We start from the raw sequence: 22719 nt of genomic DNA on the forward strand, positions 1-22719 counted from the left end.
CCAGGCAGTTCATCTGGAGAAAAGAATTTGCTTATTTTTCTAAATACTCAGATTAACAAGTACCTTCTCTCACTTGTCTTTGAAATTATGATGGTTGGTTTAAGTGATATAAACTAAATGACCTTTTAAAGTCATTCAGGTTAGGGAGCTCAGAATTTCTATTCCTTTCCTGTTTCAGACCTGAATTTAGCAAGAATTATGCAAATGAAAAAATATGGCAGAAAACTACATCAGGAAATGGAGGTACATCTAACTTTTAAAGAAAGAAAAAACTTTATTGGGAGATTTTAAAAAAGATGATTGACAAATTTCCTCCAGGATTCCTTTAATAAAGGCAGATCTGGGATGGGAGCTCATAAGCACACCACAGAACAACTTGGGCTGTCTCCTGAGCTCCAGTGAAGAAAATTGAAATCATTACAGTCTGATTTGCAGGCACAGGTATATATGAGTGTCCAATTAAGAAGGAAAAAGTGAAAATTTAGGGGATTTATTAACATATATAAGCCTGAGGATTTTGAGGGTCTCTGTCCACACAGTGCTAGATGAGGTACTACAATTATATTTAGAAATCATCTCTCTAAGCCAGTTCACTGATTTTGACTCCCCAGGTTCCACACAGTTTCATCCCAAAGTGTCAGAAGGCACAGGGTCCTCCATTTTCTCATGTCGGGTAAGAAATGGGGAGGATAGAGGCAGAAATTCTCTTAACTCTGGGCAAATATCTGGGAGAGGGAATGTCTGCAGTTTAATAAGGCTTAAAAGGGGCAGTTGAATCCAGGAGTCAGGCTATTCAGAAGCAAGTTTCCCTTCCATGCATGGCTGTATTTGGCCTGCTAAAATCCAGAAACTCTTTTGTGAATTTGGGCAGATTAGTAACATGTTTCTCATAGTCACCAAAAGCATTAACTGTCTCAGAATCTTGTTTCCTCTTTTGGAGGAGACCATATTTTCACACAGAATTCTCATCCAAAAAAGGAGTCAATGCCTTCCCTACTTGGGATAAAATAGTTTTAGCTGTAGTAACTGGCTTAGAATCTTTAGGCTCAGTCAATCAGTCAGTAAACCTTTATTAATTACTTACTGTGTGTCAAATGCTGTTAAGTACAGTGGATCCTAACAAAGGCAAAAAATGTCTCTGCTGTCAAGGAACTCAGTCTGATGGAGGAAACAATATGCAAACAACTATGAACAAACAAATGATATTGGGATAAAATTTGAAATATTCAATGAAGGGCTTCTTATAAAAGGTGGAATTTTAGTGAGGACTTAAAAAAGGAATGGAAGCCAGGAGGTGTAGAAGAAGGACGTTCCATTAAGTAAAACCATCCAGAGTTGGAAGATGAAGTGTCACATTTGAGGAAGAACAAAAAGGCCAATGCTATGGAGTTGCAGAGTATGTAGGGATAAATAAGATAGAAGAGGAACATAAAGGTTAAAAAAAACAGGTTATAAAGGACTTTGAATGCCAAACAAAGGATTTATATTTGGTCCTAGAGGAGACAGGGAGCCACTGTAATTTAATGAGTAGGGGACATGATCAGACATGCTTTATAGGAAGATCATTTTGACAGCTGAATGAAGGATGGAATGACCTGGGAAGAGACTTGTTGCAGGCAGACCTATACCAGGCTACTACAATAGTCTACTACAATAGAATAAGGTAAGTGGACTTGCATTATGGTAGTGGTCATATCAGAGGAGAAAAGACAGCAAGTATAAACTCTTATTACCTGGCCAGGTAATAGATAAATGAAACTGGAAGATGTGTATTTTATAAGGAAGAGCTGAATAACAAGGGGGAAAGAGGAGTTTATATTTTTCAAAGATACCATTTGGAGAACCCATAATAGGGATCTATACTGGCACCAATACCATCCCTTACACCAGGAACTCTAAGTTCCCATAGTCTTCTTAATTGTACTTTTATGAGCTCACAACTCACTGTAGGTAAAAATTCTATTTACCCAGAGTGTTATATTGTATAACACCCTATGTTTATTATATCCTGCCCACCAACTGTTCCAATATTTATATGTCCCTCTCTACACAGTACATTTCTAGAACTTGTAGTTTTTCCTTTATAACATTGTGTTGATGTAGCCATTCTTTCTTTGCTTCCAGGCTAGTCATCTCTTCCGCTTTAAAATTTTTTTTACCGATATCTTTTTTTAAGAAGCATTGTGGTATAGTAGATAAAGATATGGGCTCAGAGTCAAGAAAAGCTGGGCTCAGATCCTGTCCATGACATGTAATAGTATCTGTGACCCTGGACAAGCCATTCAATTGCTCAGTTCCTTTCTGACAACTTTCTAAAATTATATGTTGAAAAGAAGGTGCCATTTACCTTGGTGGTGAGAGTTCCTGACTAGAGCCCATTATACTGGTAAAATGATAGATCTTATAAAAAATTGGTTTTCCATTACTTTCATTTCCCTATAAATCCCTGCCCCTTTATTCCAGAACCATTCCTTATAAGCAAGAAGCAGAAGGATGTGGAGAATGAGTCAGCTCAGCAAAAATGACCAATATATCAGTCAAATCCCGCAATATACTCCATATTCTACCTCTATAATTCCCTCCCTCTGCAAAGAAGGAGTTTTCATATTTTGTCTTTGTTCCAAACTTTGTCATAATTACCAACTGTTGTTTTGACTTCTGGTTATTTTAGTTTACTTTAGGTTTTTTGTTTTTTGTTTTTTGCTTTACATTGCCATAATCATTGTGTATTCACACACATCTATGTATTTGTGTTTCCTGGATTTATTTCAGCTCACATCAGTTCACACAATTATCTTATGAAGTTCTATAATCTTTATTTATTACAGCATAATAGTTTTTCATTATGTCTACAGATACAATTTGGTTAGACAAAGGGCCATTTCCAAGTTGATGGCATCTATTTTGTTTCTAGTTCTTTGCTAATATAAAGAATAGTTATGGATATATTGGTTTTTTATTGGACCTTTCCTTCTATTTTTGACCACTTAAAAATACACATCTAGGAGTATGATCTCTAGGTCAAAGAGTATAAACATTTTAATTACTTTCTTAATTTAAATACTTATTTCTTTCCAGAATGGTTGGACCAGTTCAACAGCTCTAACCATTACTATAGTGTTAGTTTGTCTGTTTTCCTACAGACTGTCCCAATACTCTTTTTTTATTTGCAATGGTTATTTTGCAATATTTGTCAATATAGAGTATATTAGTTGTTTTTTTATTTCTATTTCTCTGCTTAGGAGTAATTTGGGGCAATCTTTGTCATGCTTGATGATCATCTGTAATTCTTCCTTTGAGAACTGTTTGTTCACATAGTTTAATAATTTATTCATTAGGGTATGCCATTTTATCATGCTATATTTTGTGTTAGTTGGCTTTATATCTCAGATACTAGACCCTTATCAGAGACATTTGATACAAAGATTCTCCCTCCCCCCAATCAATCACCTGTTTCCTTTACTGAATAATTTTTCTTACTGCAAAGCTTTTCAATTGCAAATACTCTAAATTCTCCATTTTAACTTTTATTATTGGCTTTGTTCTTTGCTTAAAAATTACCCTTTTCACAATTATGAAAGGTAGCTAATTTGGTTCTCTTCTATATTTATTAACTTGTATAATCATTGATACTCAGTTCATGTAGCTTTTTTTATACCTAATTGTGCAAAGTATACAATTTAACATGTTGGCTTCAATTTAATTTTTGCCAAACCTCTTTTGAGTTAACAATATGTTCAAAATTATCTCCCCATTTATCTTTTCCAAGGAAATACATAGTAGTTTCTCTAAAAATTCATGTAGAATACAAATTTTTTTATCTTAGGGCCAACATTATACAATGGGCTATTTTATATGTTAAGAATCATATTGTTAGAATCTGTTTGAAGAGACTACAGAATCCAGTTCCTACCTGAAACATGAATATGGACCTTTTTTCCAACATTCTTATAATTATTGACTTCAAATACTTTTAATAATTAGAAATCTACTACCTCATAAAGTAACTTATTTCACCTTTTAGATAGTTCTGATTGTTTAGAACGTCTTTTTTTAAACATTAAGTCAAACCAATGATTTTAGTTATACCCTGTTAGACCAAGCAGAATTAAATCTGTTTTCTGTGTCTTGTTGGCTTGCTTCACTGGGAGATAAATATATAGATACATCATTTATTAAGCCTTAACCATATGCCAATCACTGTACAAATATAATCACATAAGGCAGTCCCCAATTTCAAGGAGACAATCTTCTAATTGCATAAACAGCACACAAATAGGAGGTGAAAAGGGGATGGAGTGGGTTAAGGAAAAGGAAGGGGAAGGCAGAACACATCTCTTCATAAGACTTTTTAAAATACCTGTACCATCCCCTTTTCGTGATCACTTGTAGTGAACTTAACACTGGCTTTCTAAAGAATTGTGGAACCTAATTTGAAATACTTTTTTTATGTTGGGCAAGCCATTTGCCTTCTATAAACATCCAATTCCTCAACCCTAAAATGAAATTGTTGAAGTTTGTTATGTACAAGGTTCTTGCCTGCTCAAAAGCATCTGCTCCTATGACTGAATCAGAATACTAATTTGGATATATATTGTCCAGTTTATTAATGTAGAGCCTCATTTTATAATCTACCTTGCCTATTTGTTTTATACACACACACACACACACACACACACATAGAAGAGAGTGTATATGTATTTCATATGTGTATATATGTATATAATACAAATATAAACATATATGTAGGTCTGTGTGTATATGTATGTATATGTAAATACACACATACACACACACACATACTACTAATTCTACAAGAAATCTCTGGCTACCCTAGCCTTCCTTGATCCTTCAATCTTTCTCCATCTTCTGACAGGACTTCTTGTCTGTCCTGATAAATTTTACATGTGTTAACATATTTATGTGTGTATGTGTGAGTGTGAATATAAGGATAGAGGTTGAACCTATGATTTCATTGGTATAAGAACTCCCAAGTGATTACACTTCCTCTATCAATATAGGTCAGCCCCTCTATTCCTATTTATAGTCTGAGAGAACTGTCTAAATCACTGAGAATCCAAGTGGCTTCTTGTGTCACAGAGCCAGTAGAAGTCACAGGTAGAATTTGAATGCATCTTCCCAGCTTCAAGATCTGATTTCTCTTAATTCCATAATGCTGACATATATATGCATGCATGTATTTATGAATGGAATGAAAAAGCTCCTTCAAGTAATATAAATTTAAATTTTTTTTAGTATTTTTGAAATTTCTTTTTAGATATCTCTATTTCACTGACAGATTTTGAATGTTTGTTTTTATTTTTAACTAGGTATAACGAGGTATAAGGTATAACCGATTTGAAATTTCTTTTTAGATATCTCTATTTCACTGACAGATTTTGAATGTTTGTTTTTATTTTTAACTAGGTATAACTTGGTATAAGGTATAACCTTTTCTTTAAAGAGCTATTTATTCCACAACTATGAGATTTATGCAAATGGATAAAGTGTTTTTCTTCACTGTGCATATATATGTATCTGGGTGTATTTATAAACACATATGAATATATACACCTACATTTCTGTGAATCCATTAACATCCTACCCATAAGCCTTATCCTGATTATGTAGGTGGCTCTGGCTCTCAAAATCCATACAGTGGAGGACAGAATATGTTAGATTTCATCATATTGGGTAGGCTATGTGTACAGATCAGTCAATGGATTTTTTTGTGTCTTTCAAAGACTAGCCTCTCTGAATTAGAGAAACTCATCACCAGATTGTTGGTAGCCAAGATTTTTTTTTTTTTTTTAATCCTGAGGCATCTCATGAGTAACATCTAAAGTATGATCTAATGGATTTTGTGGCAGAGAGTTTTGTTGTATTCCTACTTCTGCCAATGAAGTGAGCCAGTATGAACTGATGCTAGTGGGCCTGTCTGGATCTCAGTATCCTCATCTATAAAATGGGTAATTTGGATGAAATGAGGCAGCTAGTTGGCACCATGGATAGAAAAGAAAAGTTGGGAATTAGGGAGAACTTTCTGAGAATTCAGATTTTGCTTCCTGGTTCTCAGGATGGGACCAACTCAATCTTAGTCTGTTTCCTTCTCTGTAAAATGAGGACTTTGAATTCTATTGATGATCATTTGACCTTATGTCTAGTTGGCTTCTAAGGTCCCTTTCAGTTCTAAATTTGTGTTTCTAGGATTCTATAATTTAGTGATATCTCTTTTCCATTATCTGACACCCAATTACACACAAACTCGTCCCACTGGTTTAAAATTCCCCTCCTTCCCTCTTATTGCTCTACAGCTTTAATTTCTGTCTTTCAAATACTTTATAGAATCATAGAAGCCTTTTAGACCAATTTGAAGATGAAGAAACAGAGGCCCAGAGAAAAAAGGTACTTAACCAAGATCACACAAAGAATCAACAAATTTAGGTCCTCTGGCTTCCAAACCTGGTGCTCTGGGAACACTGCTATACCAACTCACATGAGAGTTCCTGCCCAATAAGAAAAATAAAATAAGTGGAATTTTATTTCTCCTTCAATATTCTAATCACACTCTCTCAATTCATTGCAACATCTAAATTCTTAGCAGTTTTCTAGGCCTGTGAGAGACATATTAATTTCATTGGGGAGGCAGTCATTCTACATAGGAAATGAACAGTTCAGTACAAGACAGCATACTATTAAATGATAAAATTCATTAGGACAGACAGTAAGTCCTGTCAGAAGTTGAAGGAAAGATTGGTGAGGGCTGGCTAGGAAAAGAAGATTTCATGGAAAAGGCAGGGTCTTGATACAAGCCTTGTAAGATGAGTAAGATTTTGCTATATGGACAGAAAGGGGGAAATATTTATCACTGAGGGAAACCACAAAAAGAAAGTTACAAGATAGAAATAAAAATAGTTTGTCTGAAGTATAGAAAGATAGCAAGATCAACTGGAGCAGAAGAGATGAGCTAGAAAGTTAACACTAGCAAGTAGACTGGATAGATAAAGTAGGACCCACATTCAACAAATATCTCACATGGTCATAGGACCTTACAGATCATGGAGACCAACCTAGTCCACTTCAACATTCTTTAAAGTCCCAACTGGTTTAGAATCCTTAGTTCTTACTGCTGCTACATCTGTTTGTTTCTAGACCTCCAAACTAGAACATTCTGCTTACTTATTTCATTTAGATGAGAAAAAAGACCCAGAGAGAATAGAAATAACTTAAGATCACAAAGAAGACCAAGGCTTCTTCATCCAGTACCTTCAGGGACAAGTTTGGAATTGATCTATCAGACAATTAATTAGGGAAATGCCACCAGAGACCATTAAAATGCAGGTTAAGTTCTTAAGTAGGGGAGAGAGCAGTGAAGCAGGAATAGGCAAAAGAAAATGTTGTATCCATTAAGAAAAAAAAATTGTTTTGGTCTTATCTCAGTCCAAATTAGAGCTGATCAGTTTTTACCATTTAAACTACTTTTTCTAGTTTTAGGACCTGTGGGGGTTTTCAGAATACTTAGAGCTGGAGGAGCCTGTAAGGACAACTGTATTACACACTTTTTTACAGGCCACATGACTGCATTAGTGTTGGGAGTTTCCCAGAGGAACTAATTTTACCAGTACAAATCAACATCTTCTTCCTATTGTTAGAGAGCTGACTTTGAACACTATAACACGTTAAGGGGCCACATGGCTAGTATGTTTCAGAAATGAGATTTGTACTGCAACCCTCAAGTAAGCTCATTATCTACTATTCCAATATCTTCCAGTCTCTTAATCTAAACACATGCTCATTTTTAAAATTATTATTGCTGTTTTTCTCATGGGAAAACAAGTGTTTGATAAATAGAATTGTTTGGATTTGGGGTAAAAAGATCTGTATTCAAATCCTCATTCTAAGCTTTCTACCATTTTTCCCTCTCCAGTTCTCAATTTAATCTCTAGGAAATAAGGAGATATTTAAGGGTGTGAAATAGGTGAGCACTCAGGTCCTCTCTAGTTCTAAATTCTGTGGTCCTTTCTCTTATTCCTGAGTTACCCCTGTTTTCATTCTCAGATTGCCTGCCTACAAGATATCATCTAGGTTAATTGTTCAGTCATATCCAACCATTTGTAAACCTTATTTGGGGTTTTCTTGGCAAAGATATTAGAATGATTCACCATTTCCTTCTCCAGTTCATTTTACAGATGAGGAAACTAAAGCAAACAGGGTTAAGTGACTTACCCAGGGTCGCATAGCTAGTGAGTATCTCAGACCAGATTTGGACTCAGGAAGAGTTGTGTGACCAGGCCTGGTGCTTATTGTGTGTTATTTAGCTGCCCATCATTTGGGTTAGATTATAAGATACCAAAACATGAGGCCTCTTTGTTTCACTTGCTCAATACCGAGCATTCTATTAGGACAGTGGCAGTGATCTCTGGTGCTAATACCAGTACATGCTGATGAAACGCCTGAGTGTGTCCTGAGCCTGAGCTCAGAAAGTGTACCTTCCAGTTCTCAAAAAAGTTACAAACCTTTGGTAAAATGCTTATTGCTGGTTCTTCCTCACACTGGCCTTGTACCTTTCTGCTATTATGTTTCTTGCCAGTTTCAATTACTTTCATCTTTTTTAATAGTCAGCGGATTTGAATTTGCTGTTACAGTGGGAGCAGAAAAAGGAGACAGGTTCAAGTTTTTAACCTTCAAAAAGTTCAGGGGTTCATTTTAAATAAGTACAAAAATTCTCATTGCTCTTCTTTCCCTCCCCCCTTATATTTGAGAAACTACTGAAAATCCTAGAAACTCCTTTTTCTATACAGTCTTAAGTTTTGAAGAAATGTGTGTGCCTATTGGCTTCCAGGCCCAGAATAGTTAGTGAAACAGAATTGAGGAAAAGTTTTCATCTCATCCCAATCCAAGTTGGACCCTATTGTTCACTTCTTGCTATTTAAATCCATCTGTTCTCCACTGTGCTCATATAATGCCAGTCTTGCCAGGACGTACTGTCCCTGTTTCATTGAAATTAGTTTCCTAGAATAGCTATCCTAAATGATTACCAAAGACAGAAATGGCTTTGTCACAACAGCTTCGGTAACGTCAGAATCCAAACATCTACAAACAATCCTGATGTTCAAGGCTATCTCCTGGTCAAGAATTGCCTTCCTACAATTGTTAATGCCTAAGGTCTACCTACAAACTGGGACGCCCATCAATGACCCTCTAATCCAGCTCCTATCTGGAGCCAGAGATCCAAGAAGCTGGCAGGGTTTAAGCAGACAGGCAGACACTGCTCAGGTAGTGAAAAATGCATTTCAAGACTTAATTATACCACAGGTATATAAATTACAGAAACATGTTAATGCTCCCATGATTAAAATTATAGAGCACCTAATTGAAAAAGCATAAACCGAATTGAAGAATTCCTAATTATAGTTTGCTTTGAGGTGTTAATTTCCTCCCTAACAGATGCATAATTTCTTGGAACCCTGCAAAAAAGGGGGCCACTGCGTCAGCATGTGGGTTGTGGAAGGATAGGGAGGATTGTCACCAACATGCTCTGAAAATAGACATTGAAATCGCACGGGGTCCTAAAGCAAATTCTTACCCCAATGACCCAGGTAGTTTTAGGGAAAGAAGCCACACTGAACATTTCATATCTAGGAGAGATAGTACCTGGTAGGGAGACACCATGAGATACTGCCCTGTAACAAGCAATGAGAGAACAAGAAAAGATTAGACGGGGAAGAAATTTGAACAATTTAAAAATATGATACTTCTAGCTGTTGTGTACAGTTATGACAGAGCTTTTGAGTGCATTGAGAAGCAACCTCACCTAATAGACAGAGAGGAGCTTAGAATGAAGGCAGTTCCAGGTTCAAGTCCTATCTCCTAACATCTATTGGCTGTGTGAACCTGAGCAACTCTCTCAAACTAGATAACCAGAGAAGGCGTCAATCTGCAATGGAAAAGAAATTTCCTCACCTCCAGTATTCAACAGAAACAAAATCACCAGTAGCAGGGGGAAGAAGGAGGAGAGGCAGAAAGAGAAGGAGAGGCAGAGAGACTGAAACTGAAAGAAAAAAAGAGAGAAACAGAGTTAAAGAGATGGACAGAGGAAACCAAAGAGATGAAGACAAAGACAGACAAAGTCAATGATATTGATAGATGTAAAGGAAAAGATAGAAAGAAAGAGATTCAGATATTGTAGAAAGAGACAATGTTAGTTATAGGGCTAGGAAGAGGGAGGAGAAAATCTCAATAGTGGCATGTTACTAGAATATCCTGGTCAATTCTGGATACCACATGTTAGAAAGAGGATTAACAAGGTGGACCCCAGTCTTAGGAGGGTAAGAACAATGGTAATAGGGTTAGGTACAGAGAGCTAAGATTAGGAGTTTTGAGCCTGCAGAAGAAAAGGCGTGTGTGTGTGTGTGTGTGTGTGTATGTGTGTGTGTGCGTGTGTTCACATAGAAGCAGAGGGTAGAGAGCCAAGGATATAATATTGACTTTGGATAATTTGAAAAGTTGTCATGGGAAAGAGACATTTGAGCCCCTGAGGGCAAAACTAGGAGTAATGAGTGGAAGTTTAAGAAAGGCTGATTTCACATGGATGTAAGAAAAACTTCTTGGTATTTAGAACCAGAGTGGTAACTTGGATGGGACAACCAGGATTTTGCTGCAGGGCATTGACTTTAGAATGTACCAAATTTAGAGAATGCTGACAGAATTTGCAGACAGTAACATAGAGGGAATGGAATTTAGAACCTAGTTAGCAATAATTAGTCCAAATAAAACATTGGGGGGGGGGAAGAGGAAGGAGAATGTTTCTCCCCTGCCATCCCCTCCAAGGCCCTCCATCTGTAACTGCTTTAAGATGGTAAGGAGGTGAAAAGGGGACTAAAAAAATTCTCTGTTTGAAATTTAAAACTTTTCCTGCATTTCCAGTTGTCTTACACTTTACTCCCTTACATGTTGTCATGGGAAAGATGTACTAGACCCCCTGAGGTTAAACCTGGTTTAAGAAAGGCTCATTTGATTTAAATGGAAGGAAAAGCTTCCTAACAGAACTGGAGCTATATCCAAGATTTTGCCTAGCTATGATCTGATCCAACTATACTGGTCAGCCATTCTTCAAATGTTCTCTCAAAGCCACCTCTTAGCTTTCCTGGTTCCTTTTAGAATTCTACTCAAATCTAATATTATGCATATGGCCTTTTACAATCCTACTAGAAATTAATGATTTCCCCATTTCAGATTACCTTCAAATACTTGGTTGATAATACATATGTAATAAATTGCTAGATGTCTTCCCCCAATAGACTATAAGGGCCTTGAGATGAAGAGTGGTTTTGCCTTTGCATTTAGCCCTGGTGATTAGAAAATGCTAGCTATCTTTCCTTCCCTGTCTCAACCTCTGCTACCTGAAGGAGAATTTAATTCTGCTAACCCCAAGTCTGATTTGTGGTACTTGTTCTAAACACAAAAAGGCCTAGTGTTTTCCAGTACTGAAATGGGATACCTTGCAAGTGAGTGAGTCTTTCATCAAGAGGAAGTTGGCTAGCTACATGTTATACATGTTGTACAAAGGATCTCTATTGACATTTATGAAGGATCAAGGATTGCAAGGGATTCTTCCATTCAGATATAGGTCAGACTAGACAAGCTCTGTGGTTCCTTCTAGTACTTAGATTCTATAATTCTGTGATTAAAGATAGAAAAAAGGTTAGGTTGGAGGGAGAAGGGTGAAAAGTTATCCAGAAAGTAATGTAATGGGTGCTTAGCAGGACAGAATCAACAAAGCTGAGTTCAAACCTCTCAATGGCAGTGTTGGACTACTTTGCACATTGGGGTATAGCAGTTAAACAATAACCACTCTGAAGACCAAAACTATAGGTAGCTGGATAGTGTATTTGGTAACAGAGAACTTTGTCCTAATTTTCCATTTAAAGCTTGTGTAATCTTGGTAAAGCCATTTAACAACTGTATTCCTACCATTTCCTAAAATGAGAGACTAGACTAGCTAACCACTAAGATCTCTTTCAGTTCTAAATCTGGCTTTCTCTGATCCACATTTATAGAGAACTTTAAGATTGCAAAGTACTTAACATATATCTTATCACCAACAACACCTATAAGTGAAGAAATTAAGACTTTGCCAGCATCGCATAGCTAGTAAATGTCCAATAAAATAAGAGATCATGGAAAGAGAATAGTAGCTCCAGTTCTAGTATAGTAAGCTTCAGAACCAGTGGGAATACTCAATGAACCAGATTGGGAAAATGATACAGAGAGAAGAGTTGCTTCAAATTTTCCCAATTTGCTTCATGAGAAGAACAGTGTTCTACCTGCCTTGTCTTTGAGTACCATTATCTCCTCATTGCTAATTTGCTGAATACATTCTGGATAGTGTAGTTTGACATCCTTCTTGTAAAGATGAAAGAAGAGAGGTTCAAAAAGGGAAGTGACTTCAGATGTGCAGCTTTTTAGTGACAAAGCTAAGATCAGTACCTATCTGTTCTAACTTTCTTAAGTCCCCAATTTGGTACTTTTCCCCTAATTTAGGTATATTCACATTGTATGTATCTTGTATTTAATTGGGTGTCCATGGGATCATGGATGTCTACTTGTTAGGCACTTTGAGGTTAACCCTACTCTCATAAGTAAAAAAAAAAAAAAAAAAAAAAAAAAAAAAAAAAAAAAAAAAAAAAAAAAAAAAAACAACAACAACAACAAAAAAAAAAAACAAGTAAAAAAACAAAATAAGTAAAAAGTGAACAAATACAAAGAAATTGAAATGGTTTGGTAGATATGTTGTATTTGGAGTCAGAAAGATGTGAGTTCAGATGCAGCTGAGTGCACTTATTAGATGTCACTTAATTACTAGAATTATCCCTCAGTATCCTCAACTGTAAAATAGGAATAATAATAGAGCCTGCCTCACAGAGTCATTGTTAGGATAAAATGAGATAGCATCTGTAAGGCACGTAGTAAATATTAAAACTCTAGCTATCTAAGGAAGTTGAATGGCTAGATGATGCAGGGCCTGGCTCAGTCAAGAGGACCTGAGTTCAAATTCAGCCTCAGACACAATACTTCCTAGCTGTGTGACTCTGGGTAAGTCACTTAACTCTGCTTGCCTCAGTTTTTCTCATCTGTAAAATGAGCTGGAGAAGTAAATGGCAAACCACTCCAGTATCTCTGCTAAAAAAAATCCCCAAAGTGGTCATGAAGTGTTGGACATAACTGAAAATGACTGAAGGATAGTGCTAAGAAGGGAGCACTAGCAGTTGAGGGCATCAGGAAGGGCTTCATTCAGAAGATGATGTTTGAACTACGTCTTTAAGGGGAAAATTATTTTGAGTGATTTTAAAAAAGAGTATGCATTCTGGGAATGAGGTGATGGCAGTGCAAAGTTCTGGAGATGAAGTATTCTATATGAAGAATCCAGAGAAGGCCAGTATTGCTGGATTGCAGAGGGAGCAAGGGAAGGAGGGTGATGTTCAGTGAAGATGGAAAGATGGTTGAGGCCAGGTTATGTGGAGCTTTAAAATCTAAACTGAGGAGTTTTTATTTGATCCTATTGATGAGATCCTGGGTCACTAGGTAGGGTTGGTAGAGAAAGCCTGAAGTACTGATAAAATTACTCTCTGAGTCAAGCAGGGAAGGACACTGATGGGGATCAGTTTAACCTTGTAGTCTCACTTTCTGTGGGACTATACTTTGCTATTTCTAGTCAGAAATTCAAATTATATCAAAACCCTGAGGTTAAATTTCCCCTATAAATCTATCTATGGCTCAAGCCATTTTTGTTGAGCCCATCACAGCATTCTGCTTCATGGTTTCTTTCTCCTCACCCTTCCACCATGTTTCATGGTTCCTTTCCTGTCATCTCCTCCCCCCTTCCTTCTTATAACTAACTCTTTTAGGTTGCTAAACTCCCCTATGGATTTAGCCTGCCAGCTAAGGGTATACTCCTATCTTATGGGGTGTTCTCTTTCTACTGGTAAAAATTCTACTTGTCTTTTCCATTTTTGATTGTTATATTCTCTCCCAACTGTTTCATATTTACTGTTTCTGGAGTCTATTGTATCTCATTTTTGTCTCTATTATCTTCTCCTGAATAAACCTGCCTTGTTTGCCAAAGAGAATTGCCATTTTGAATTCTTCACATGACCAAACCTCAACATTTGGTGCTGAACAATCTCATCATTTGGTGTCAAAATTGCTCTCCTAAATCACATCACCGTGGGCAGTAATAGGAAGTCACTGCTGTTGTTAGAGCAGGTTAGTCACATGGTCGGCTTTGCACTGAAGGAAAGCTTCTCAAAAAATGTGTGTTGTGTGTGGCAATGTGTAGGATGAACTGGAGTGTGAAGAGACTTGAGAGAGATGAATTAAGCTGTTGAATAATCTAAGCAGGAAGTGATAAGAGTCTGAACTAAAAAGGTGGTTTTGTGGAGAGAAGGACTTGGGTGGGAGAGAGATCTTAAAGAGAAACAGAAAGGTTTGGTAACTGACAGTGTATAAAATAAGGAAAAGTGAAGAATCCAGGAAAATCCTGAGGTTGCAAACCTGAGAGCCCTGCTCCCTCCCACCCTGCTCATCTTACAGATACATGAACTAAGGCCAAGAAAGGTAAAATGAGTTATACACTCTTGTACAGTGAGAGAGACAGGATTCTCACCCAAGCCCTAGGATTCCTAATGTCCACCACACTTTCCAATGGATTAAACTAAAGATAAAAGGAATCTAATTCAATATTGTCATTTTATAGATAAGGAAACTGAGGCCCAGTGTGGACAAATGACTTGCCTAAAGTCACAAAGGCAGTAAGTGGCTCAAATTCAGACCCTGTGGCAACAAGTTCAGTATTTCTAGTCCTGTACCATGCTGCTTCCTAATAGAAAATAAAAGATTTAAGGATAGAAATGCCTTCATTTTTGTCTTGTATTCCCAGATCCTAGCACAGTGCCTGGTTAATTGTTGTTCAGGCACAAATGACTCTTCCTGACCCTTATGGTCCATACTATCTATGGGGTTTTCTTGGCAAGAAACTGGAGTTGTTTGCCATTTTCTTCTCCAGAGGATTAAAGCAGAGATTAAGTAATTTGTCTAGGGTCACACAGTTAGTGTCTGAGGTAGTATTTGAACTCAGGTCTTTCTTATTCTAGACCTAGTGCCATTGAGCCACTTAGCTTCTTCTTACCTGATTAACAGCTGATATTTAATAAATTCTTGGTAAATTGAATTGAATTTGAATTAACTCTATCTCCCAGGTACAGCACTTTTCTCCCAGCCCCTAGTCACATTACTACTAGGGCTTCTGTAGATGAGAACCTTTAAGCATTCAGAGAAGGCTTTTGTAGTAGCCAAGAGATATGGGCTCAATTCATCTGCCCACTGAAATCAAAGTTTCTGTGCAACCATCTATGAAACAATTTATTTGGGAGAAATGAGAAGAAAACAGCTTTCCATATTACATTATTCCTTAACTTCTTGTTTTCTATAACCTAAATACAATTCAAAACAAAACCTATTTAAGCTACAACTGATGCAGCATTGTCCCCTCTTTCTGGTAATCAGGAAAAAACACCCCTGACTTCATTAGCCTTGAGAAGAACCATTAGAAAAGCATTCCCACCCCAGGGCTCAGTGTGAATAATTTGTGTGCCAGACTCTGGGTATCTTCTCAAATAGCATTGTTAATACACCTTGTCTTTGTGTGAGCGAGCTTTGGCTGGCACTGTTCTTTTATTCATGATTTCCCTGGATAAGATAACCATTAAGAGCTCACAAATTATTTGCAACCAGTCTTTCCCTTCCAATTCTACTGTTTAGGGCAAGAATGGATGTCTTTCCCAAAACGAGTGGGACATGCCTCTGTGATGATTTCAAAGACCTTGTTTTTGAAGAATGTATCTGACTATAGTTAATTATTACATGAAGGAATACATGGGAGAAAGACTATCACCACCCACCACAAAATTACTGCTTTCAAGAATGTCTTGGGAGGTTGCAGGTAATGCTAGGGAACTTGTTTTTGGCTTCCTATGAGAGTTGTGCTTCTTTAGCTTCTGAAAAGTTGGACAAGGACAGAGCTTTTCCTGTGTAGCAGTCATTAGCTGATAGGACATCTCTAGATCAAGCTTCCCAAAGGGGCCTTTGTCCATGGTCCTCCTGCTACCATGAAAGGGGTCTTGAGGTGGATACTATATTTCATCATTAGTCCTTTGAGATTTTCTTGGATCATTCTATTGCTGACAATTAGCTAAATCATTCACAGTTCTTCATTATATAATATTGCTGTTTCTGTGTACATTGTTCTCCTGGTTCTGCTTATTTCACTTTGCTTTAGTTCATGTAAGTCTTTCCAGGTTTTTCTAAAATCATTCTTTTTCTCATTTCTTATAGCACAATAATTTGCCATCACAATCATATACCATGGCTTATTTAGTCATTCCCCAGTTGATGGGCATCCCTTCAATTTCCAGTTATTATCCAGCAATCACAAAAATAACTGCTATAAATATTTTAAAACAAGCATTTATTAAGTGCTTCCTATGTGCCAGGCTCTGTACTAAGCCTGGGGGATACAAAAAACAGCAAATAAGTAGTCCCTACTCTCAAGGAGATCAATGGGGGAACATGATTTCTGTCGTTCCTTTTCTTCCATGTTGTCTCCTTTAGGTTCTCCCTAATGATAATAGAGATAGATGGATATCTGTGCCACTCCCTGTTAGAAGGAAGTAATCCTATCGATTATTGTTCAGTCATGTCTGACTTGTTGCAATTCCATGGATCCAATTAGGGATAGCCACAAGAATGAAACAAAAGGACAAATAGTCAAGTGAAAATTGTAAGAGTTGGGTCTAAGGGAAAGAGCTCTTAAATGGTGGTTTTTTTTTAAAAAAAGGCCATTTTTTCTGCCTTTTGGTGCTTTGGAATTCCTGACTTTCTTGTTGCTCACTGAGCCAGTGTGTAGATTGGTTTGGGAAACCAAATAGGTTTCTAGGGCATACATCTTGATTCTCCTGAATTTTTTATTAAAACAAAAACATGACTTCTACTGTTGGGTTCAGCTCTTACCCAATCTTCTATTTGGGTGGTGGTATTTTGAAATAATAAACTCAGATGGTATGTTTTATAAGGAAGTGGACTTTGTATTTTTGTAAAATTTGCTTTAAGGTATATGTAGTAAATTCAGTTTTAATTTTTTTTAAAAAAATTCCCTAATTCTCCCTTCAAAACTCCATCAAATTAGAAATCAGTTCTCTCTCCCTCATTTGATCTCATGGCATGTTATTTTCCTCTCATGTACTTATATTCAAACTGGCAATATATTTATCCTATTTGTATGTCTTACTTTCCTTACTAGATTTAAGCTCCATAAGTTTAGCAACAGTGCCTGATTTATCTCTGTGTCTTCCCTATCACACACCATAGAGCTTACATGTGGTCAATGAATGAATTACTGAGTGTATAAATACAGTATGAAGGAAGGAAGGAAGGAATGAAGGAAGGAAGGAAGGAAGGAAGGAAGGAAGGAAGGAAGGAAGGAAGGAAGAAAGGAAGGAAGAAGGAAGGAAGGAAGAAGGAAGGAAGGGGAAGAAGGAAGGAAGGAAGGAAGGGGAAGGAAGGAAGGAAGGAAGGAAGGAAGGAAGGAAGGAAGGAAGGAAGGGGGGGGGAGGGAGGAAAGGAAGGGAGGAAGGAAAGGAAGGGAGGAAGGAAAAGGAGGAAAGGAAGGGAAGAAAGGAAGGGAGGAAAGGAAGGGAGGAAGGAAAAGGAGGAAAGGAAGGGAAGAAAGGAAGGGAGGAAAGGAAGGGAGGAAGGAAGGGAAGGAAGGAACGAAGGAAGGGAAGGAAGGAAAGGAAAGGAAAGGAAGGAAGGGAAGGAAGGAAAGGAAAGGAAAGGAAAGGAAGGAAGGAAGGAAGGAAGGAAGGAAGGAAGGAAGGAAGGAAGAAAGGAAGGAAGGAAGGAAGAAAGGAAGGAAGGAAGGAAGGAAGCAAGGAAGGAAGAAAAGGAAAAAAGGAAGGAAGGAAGGAAGGAAGGAAGGAAGGAAGGAAGGAAGGGAAGGAAGGAAGGGGAAGGAAGGAAGAAGAAGGAAGGAGGGAAAAGGAAGGAAGGGGGAAGGAAGGAAGGGGAAAAAGGAAGGGAAGGAAGGGGAAGGAAGGGGAAGGAAGGAAAGGAAAAGGGGGAAGGGGAAAAGGGGGAAGGAGGGAGAGGAAGAAAAAAGGGAAAAGGGAAAAAGGAAAAGGAAGGAAGGGAGGGAAAAAGGAAGGAAAGGAAGGATGGAGGGAGAAAAGGAAGAAGGAAGGAATTTTTCTGAATTGTTTTCTCACTCTCAATAGAAACATTATATCTGTTTTCTTTATCAGTTGCCTCACCTTTGAGTTGGATTCTAAGTATCCCCTTTTATGGAAAGGTCGGCAACTACCTGATGCCATTGCTGGAAGTTATCAGTGTGGTCATTCATTATTCCCTCTCTTTTCCTCATTTCTTTCTTTTTTCCCTGAGGCAATTGGGGTCAAGTGACTTGCCCAAAGTCAGACAGCTACGAAGTGTTAAGTGTCTGAGGTCAAATTTGAACTCAGGTCCTCTTGACTTCAGGGCTGGTGCTCTATCCACTGCTCCACTTAACTGCCCTATTTTCCTCATTTCACATACCTTAATTTTCATTTTCAAAATTGTGTTTTGATTACATTTCATTCAGCTTGCTCTATTGTCTTTCACTGGGGATTGTCTCTTGAAGACTCCTAGGAAAAGGCCATTAAAGATCATGAAGCCCAGGTGGTATTTTTGCATTTATAGTCAAGAATATGACTATATGTCCTTAAGGTATTCTCAATGTTGTTACAATTTTGAATTCTAGATTTTCCATGATACTATATCACATACTTGATGATAGTTGTAGTTATTTGTTATTTATGACTGACAGGTAATGTTTGCAAAGTGTTTTGCTTTCTATTTGAAACTCACAACAAACAGCTCTGTAGGATAGGTATCATTATTCCCATTTTATAGATGAGGTAAAGGAGGATCTGAGAGATTAAATAACATGCCAGGTTCCAAGTTTAGGACACTATCTGCTGTGCCACATGGCTTCTGTGTCTGTGTTTCACAAAATAAATCCATGATTGAGAAGCTGATTATAAGAAGAATTTTTAAGAAAGGAATCCTGGCTCACCTTTGATTTCTGAAATGGAAAACAAGATTTATTTACTCTAGGAACATATAACACACACAGACACAATACACATATATACAAGTAAATTGTGTTGAAAATATTTGAATATTTACTAAGAAAGGTCTCAGTATAGTAGAAATAACATGCATAAAAGTCAAGATACTAGGTTAGTCTCAGTTCTGCTGCCTCTTAGCTCTGTGATTTTAGGTAAGTCATTTCTCTCCATTTCCTTCTTAATAAAAAAAAAGAAGGGGTTAGACTTGGTGGTTTCTAATATACTATGAATCAAAAATGGGTAAGTACATGGGCAGCCCTTTGATATGCTGAAAGCTTAGAGAAAGGCTGATGACCTTTCCTGAAGATAAAAAAAATTTCAGAAAAGTGAAATATATGAGTAAATAGAATCTGTTATAGGATATTTTAAACTACTCTCTTATATTGCTGTCAGAATATTTTCCCTGAAAACTACCATTCCCTTTGCAATTTTTTCTGAAGAGTTTATTGCAAGCTCTTCTTTTGAATCATAGAAATAGCTTTATTTATGTATGATTTTATCTTTACCTGTAAACTTAAATAAAGCATCTTTTTCTACACTTGTATTTGCAGTACAATGCAGAGGAAACCAAGAATGACATGAGAAGGAAAAAAAAAGAATACTATTTTCTTTCTTTTAAAAAGTGTATATACAAAAAAGAGAGTGGCTTACTTTCTCTCCTTTCCTTATAATGACCATAGGCCATAGTCTCTGTGAAAGACAGATAATCAAAAACGAATTCATGAGACAAAGTCCTAGAAAACTAGTGTGTGACAGGGAAGAGACCCTTGGGGTTCTCTGAATAGTCTAGCCTCAAGGACTCTGAGTGAAAAACAAAGTCAGGATTTGAACTCAGGTCTCTGTACTCCCATCCCAGCACTCTCCAGTGCCCTGTCCTCCACATTAGTTATATCTTTTGCTCTGATTTTTTAAAAATAACCTTACACACATGCCTCAGGAGGGACGAACTGAGAAGTAGTGAGCCTCAGGCAATGTCTGGGCTCAATCTAAGGGTTAGATGTTAGAAGTTAGAGTCTTACTTAACCCATTGATTGCAGGATTACAGGAGCTGCAGGATTACAGGAGAGGGAAGAAGGCAACAATAATGCAGCCATCTTTTGGGCACGAGATAGGTTTTGTTATTTTGTGTGATTCTAATGAGGCTGGAAATAAAATTTTGGAACTCACAAATAGAAAAGGAGAAAAGATTCCCCCACTACTCTTCTCCAAACCCCAAAGCTTTTTGTCTTATTTCAGAACAAATAGTTCTTTGGCCAAAATATAGGAACCACTATGGAAAGAAATTAAAAGGAAGCAAGAGGCAGTTACTGCCTGCATGTCTTGAAGTCTATCTCATTTTCCTGTGCCTTTTGCCCTTCCCTTATGCAAACCACTAATCCTCCACAAGTGGAATCTTTTCTTTGCTTTTCTGCCTTTTTTCAGTTTTTCTGCAAGTGTAGAGGGATTAGCTGGGATGGGTTCTGCAGAGTGCTTGAGTCTCTTCAGAAGAGAATTTTGTCAAAATAAAAAAAATAAATAAAAAATCAAACTAATTAAGTTAACTTTTCTCTCTCCCATCTGTTTATTATTATATCCCTAAGAGGAATGGCAGCTCCTTGATGATGGGGACTGTTTAATTTTTGTCTTTGAATTCCCAGGGCCTAACAGGGTGACTTGCTCACAATAGGTGCTCAATACATGTTTATTGAATTGAAACCTGCATCTTTCTAAGTAGCACAGGTGGCTACCAGGAGCAAGGAAGATCTGAGTCCTAAGTCAGTTTCAGATATTGATAAGATATGTAACTCTGTTTTACTTTTAGAAGTGATAAAGTCAGGGTAGCAATTCCTAGTTCAAAATAAACACATGACAAATTCATAGTGGCCATTCTCTTTGCCAAAAGATAGGTTTATTATATAGGGGATAGGGTTATTTGTAGATAGAATGAAGAGGTAAAATAGGCACTAGGAATGGCAAATATGAAATAGAGTTTAGAGAGCATATAGTTAGCAAGGAAAAGACAAGTTCTCTAGGGGAACTCACAGTTAACCAGAAGAAAGGAAATACTCCATGAGGTGGGAGTAAGCCATTGATTGGCAGCCTAAATTCATAGAGGAGTTTAGCAGCCTAACCAAACAGTTGTAGTAAAGAGAAAGACACCATTAAAGGGAAGGCACTATGTAGAAAAGAGAGAGAGAGAGTACTTCATTGTGGGCTTAGTGCTGGAAAGGGCTTAGCAAAGACCTTCATCATGAGTAGACCTTTTATTGGAAGAAACAACTTTGGGGTTTTGTCAGGGCAGGACCAAGGAAGTATTTGATAGCTCACAGGGAGAGATCAAGGAGAAGCTAGCTGGAATGCACCTGGCAAATTAGGTCCCAGACCTGTCTAAAGATTTACTAATCAATATCTCAAAGATTGTTTAAAGATGCCCAGAGATTTGAGGGATAGACAGTGAAGAAAGCCTCTATACAAATCACTCTGTACAAAGAAGATAATCTGGGACTTGTTATTCCTGATAATAGCCAGATGGGCTTCTTCCTGACTAGAGAAGACAGTAAGATCAAAGTCCACAACCAAAATACTGTATGTCTGTAAGGAGGAAAAAATGTAGGAAAAGCTATCCAGGTTTTCAATTTTCAAAGACAATTTTGTTTGGAGTGAAAATTCAGGATGTATCCCCTTTCCCTCCCCTGTAATCTCCCACCTCAAGCCTACCCCCAGTAACTAATACACCCCTATTATTGTTTGAAAATATTTTCTATCCTTCAACCTAGGCTATGGCCCCTTAAGGAAAGGAGGTAGAGAAATAAACAATTTGCTCCTGATGCTCTCACAGAAGCTGCATTATTTAGCATGAGAGCATCTACTGCATATAATGTATTCAGCATAATCTCCCAGTTGTATTCAAAATCTGATAAAACAGAATCTCAGGACATAGAAGTATAGTACAAAGTAGGGGTTCTCAACATCAGGGGGTCTGTGAATCTGGATGGGAAAATGGCATCTTTATTTTCATTAACATCTCAGGTAAAATTTAGTATTTTTTAAAATCAAACCTCTCAGCTCAATTTCATCATCTGTAAGAAGGGGTTAATAATAACACCTACCTCATCGAGTTGTTAGAAGAATCAAATGAGATAACATGTATGAAGTGTTTTGCAAAATCTTAAACTGCTATGGAAATGCTATCATTGTGAGAAAGGTTCCTTGCTTTTCAGACTACCAAGAAGATCCATGATAATAAAAGTTTAAAAACCCCTGGACTGGGAGAAAGAGTAGTGTCCCACTAAGTACTTATATGATCTTAAGAAGACTCTTAAGCTTTGATTTGCATGTCTGGATAATGAGAGCATTAGACTCTGTGTTGGATGAGGTCCCTTCAGCTTGAGCATTCTGTGATGCTCTATGACATCCCAGGAGAGATACATTTTTTCATTGAATTCAATTCCTCTAGAAATTGAGGTCCCCAAAAGTCAAGCTAGTAAGTTACATAGATAAGGGTCAGATTATTATGGAT

At 37.3% G+C, this 22719-nt stretch overlaps 1 protein-coding gene across 9 annotated transcripts in view; it reads left to right on the plus strand.

The window, feature by feature from the left end:
- PTPRT (protein tyrosine phosphatase receptor type T) overlaps positions 1-22719 on the plus strand; it is a 1282972-nt gene that overhangs the window by 1040749 nt on the left and 219504 nt on the right. The window lies entirely within an intron of this gene.

Source organism: Sarcophilus harrisii, chromosome 2, assembly GCF_902635505.1.
Source record: "Sarcophilus harrisii chromosome 2, mSarHar1.11, whole genome shotgun sequence".
NCBI lineage: Eukaryota > Metazoa > Chordata > Mammalia > Dasyuromorphia > Dasyuridae > Sarcophilus > Sarcophilus harrisii.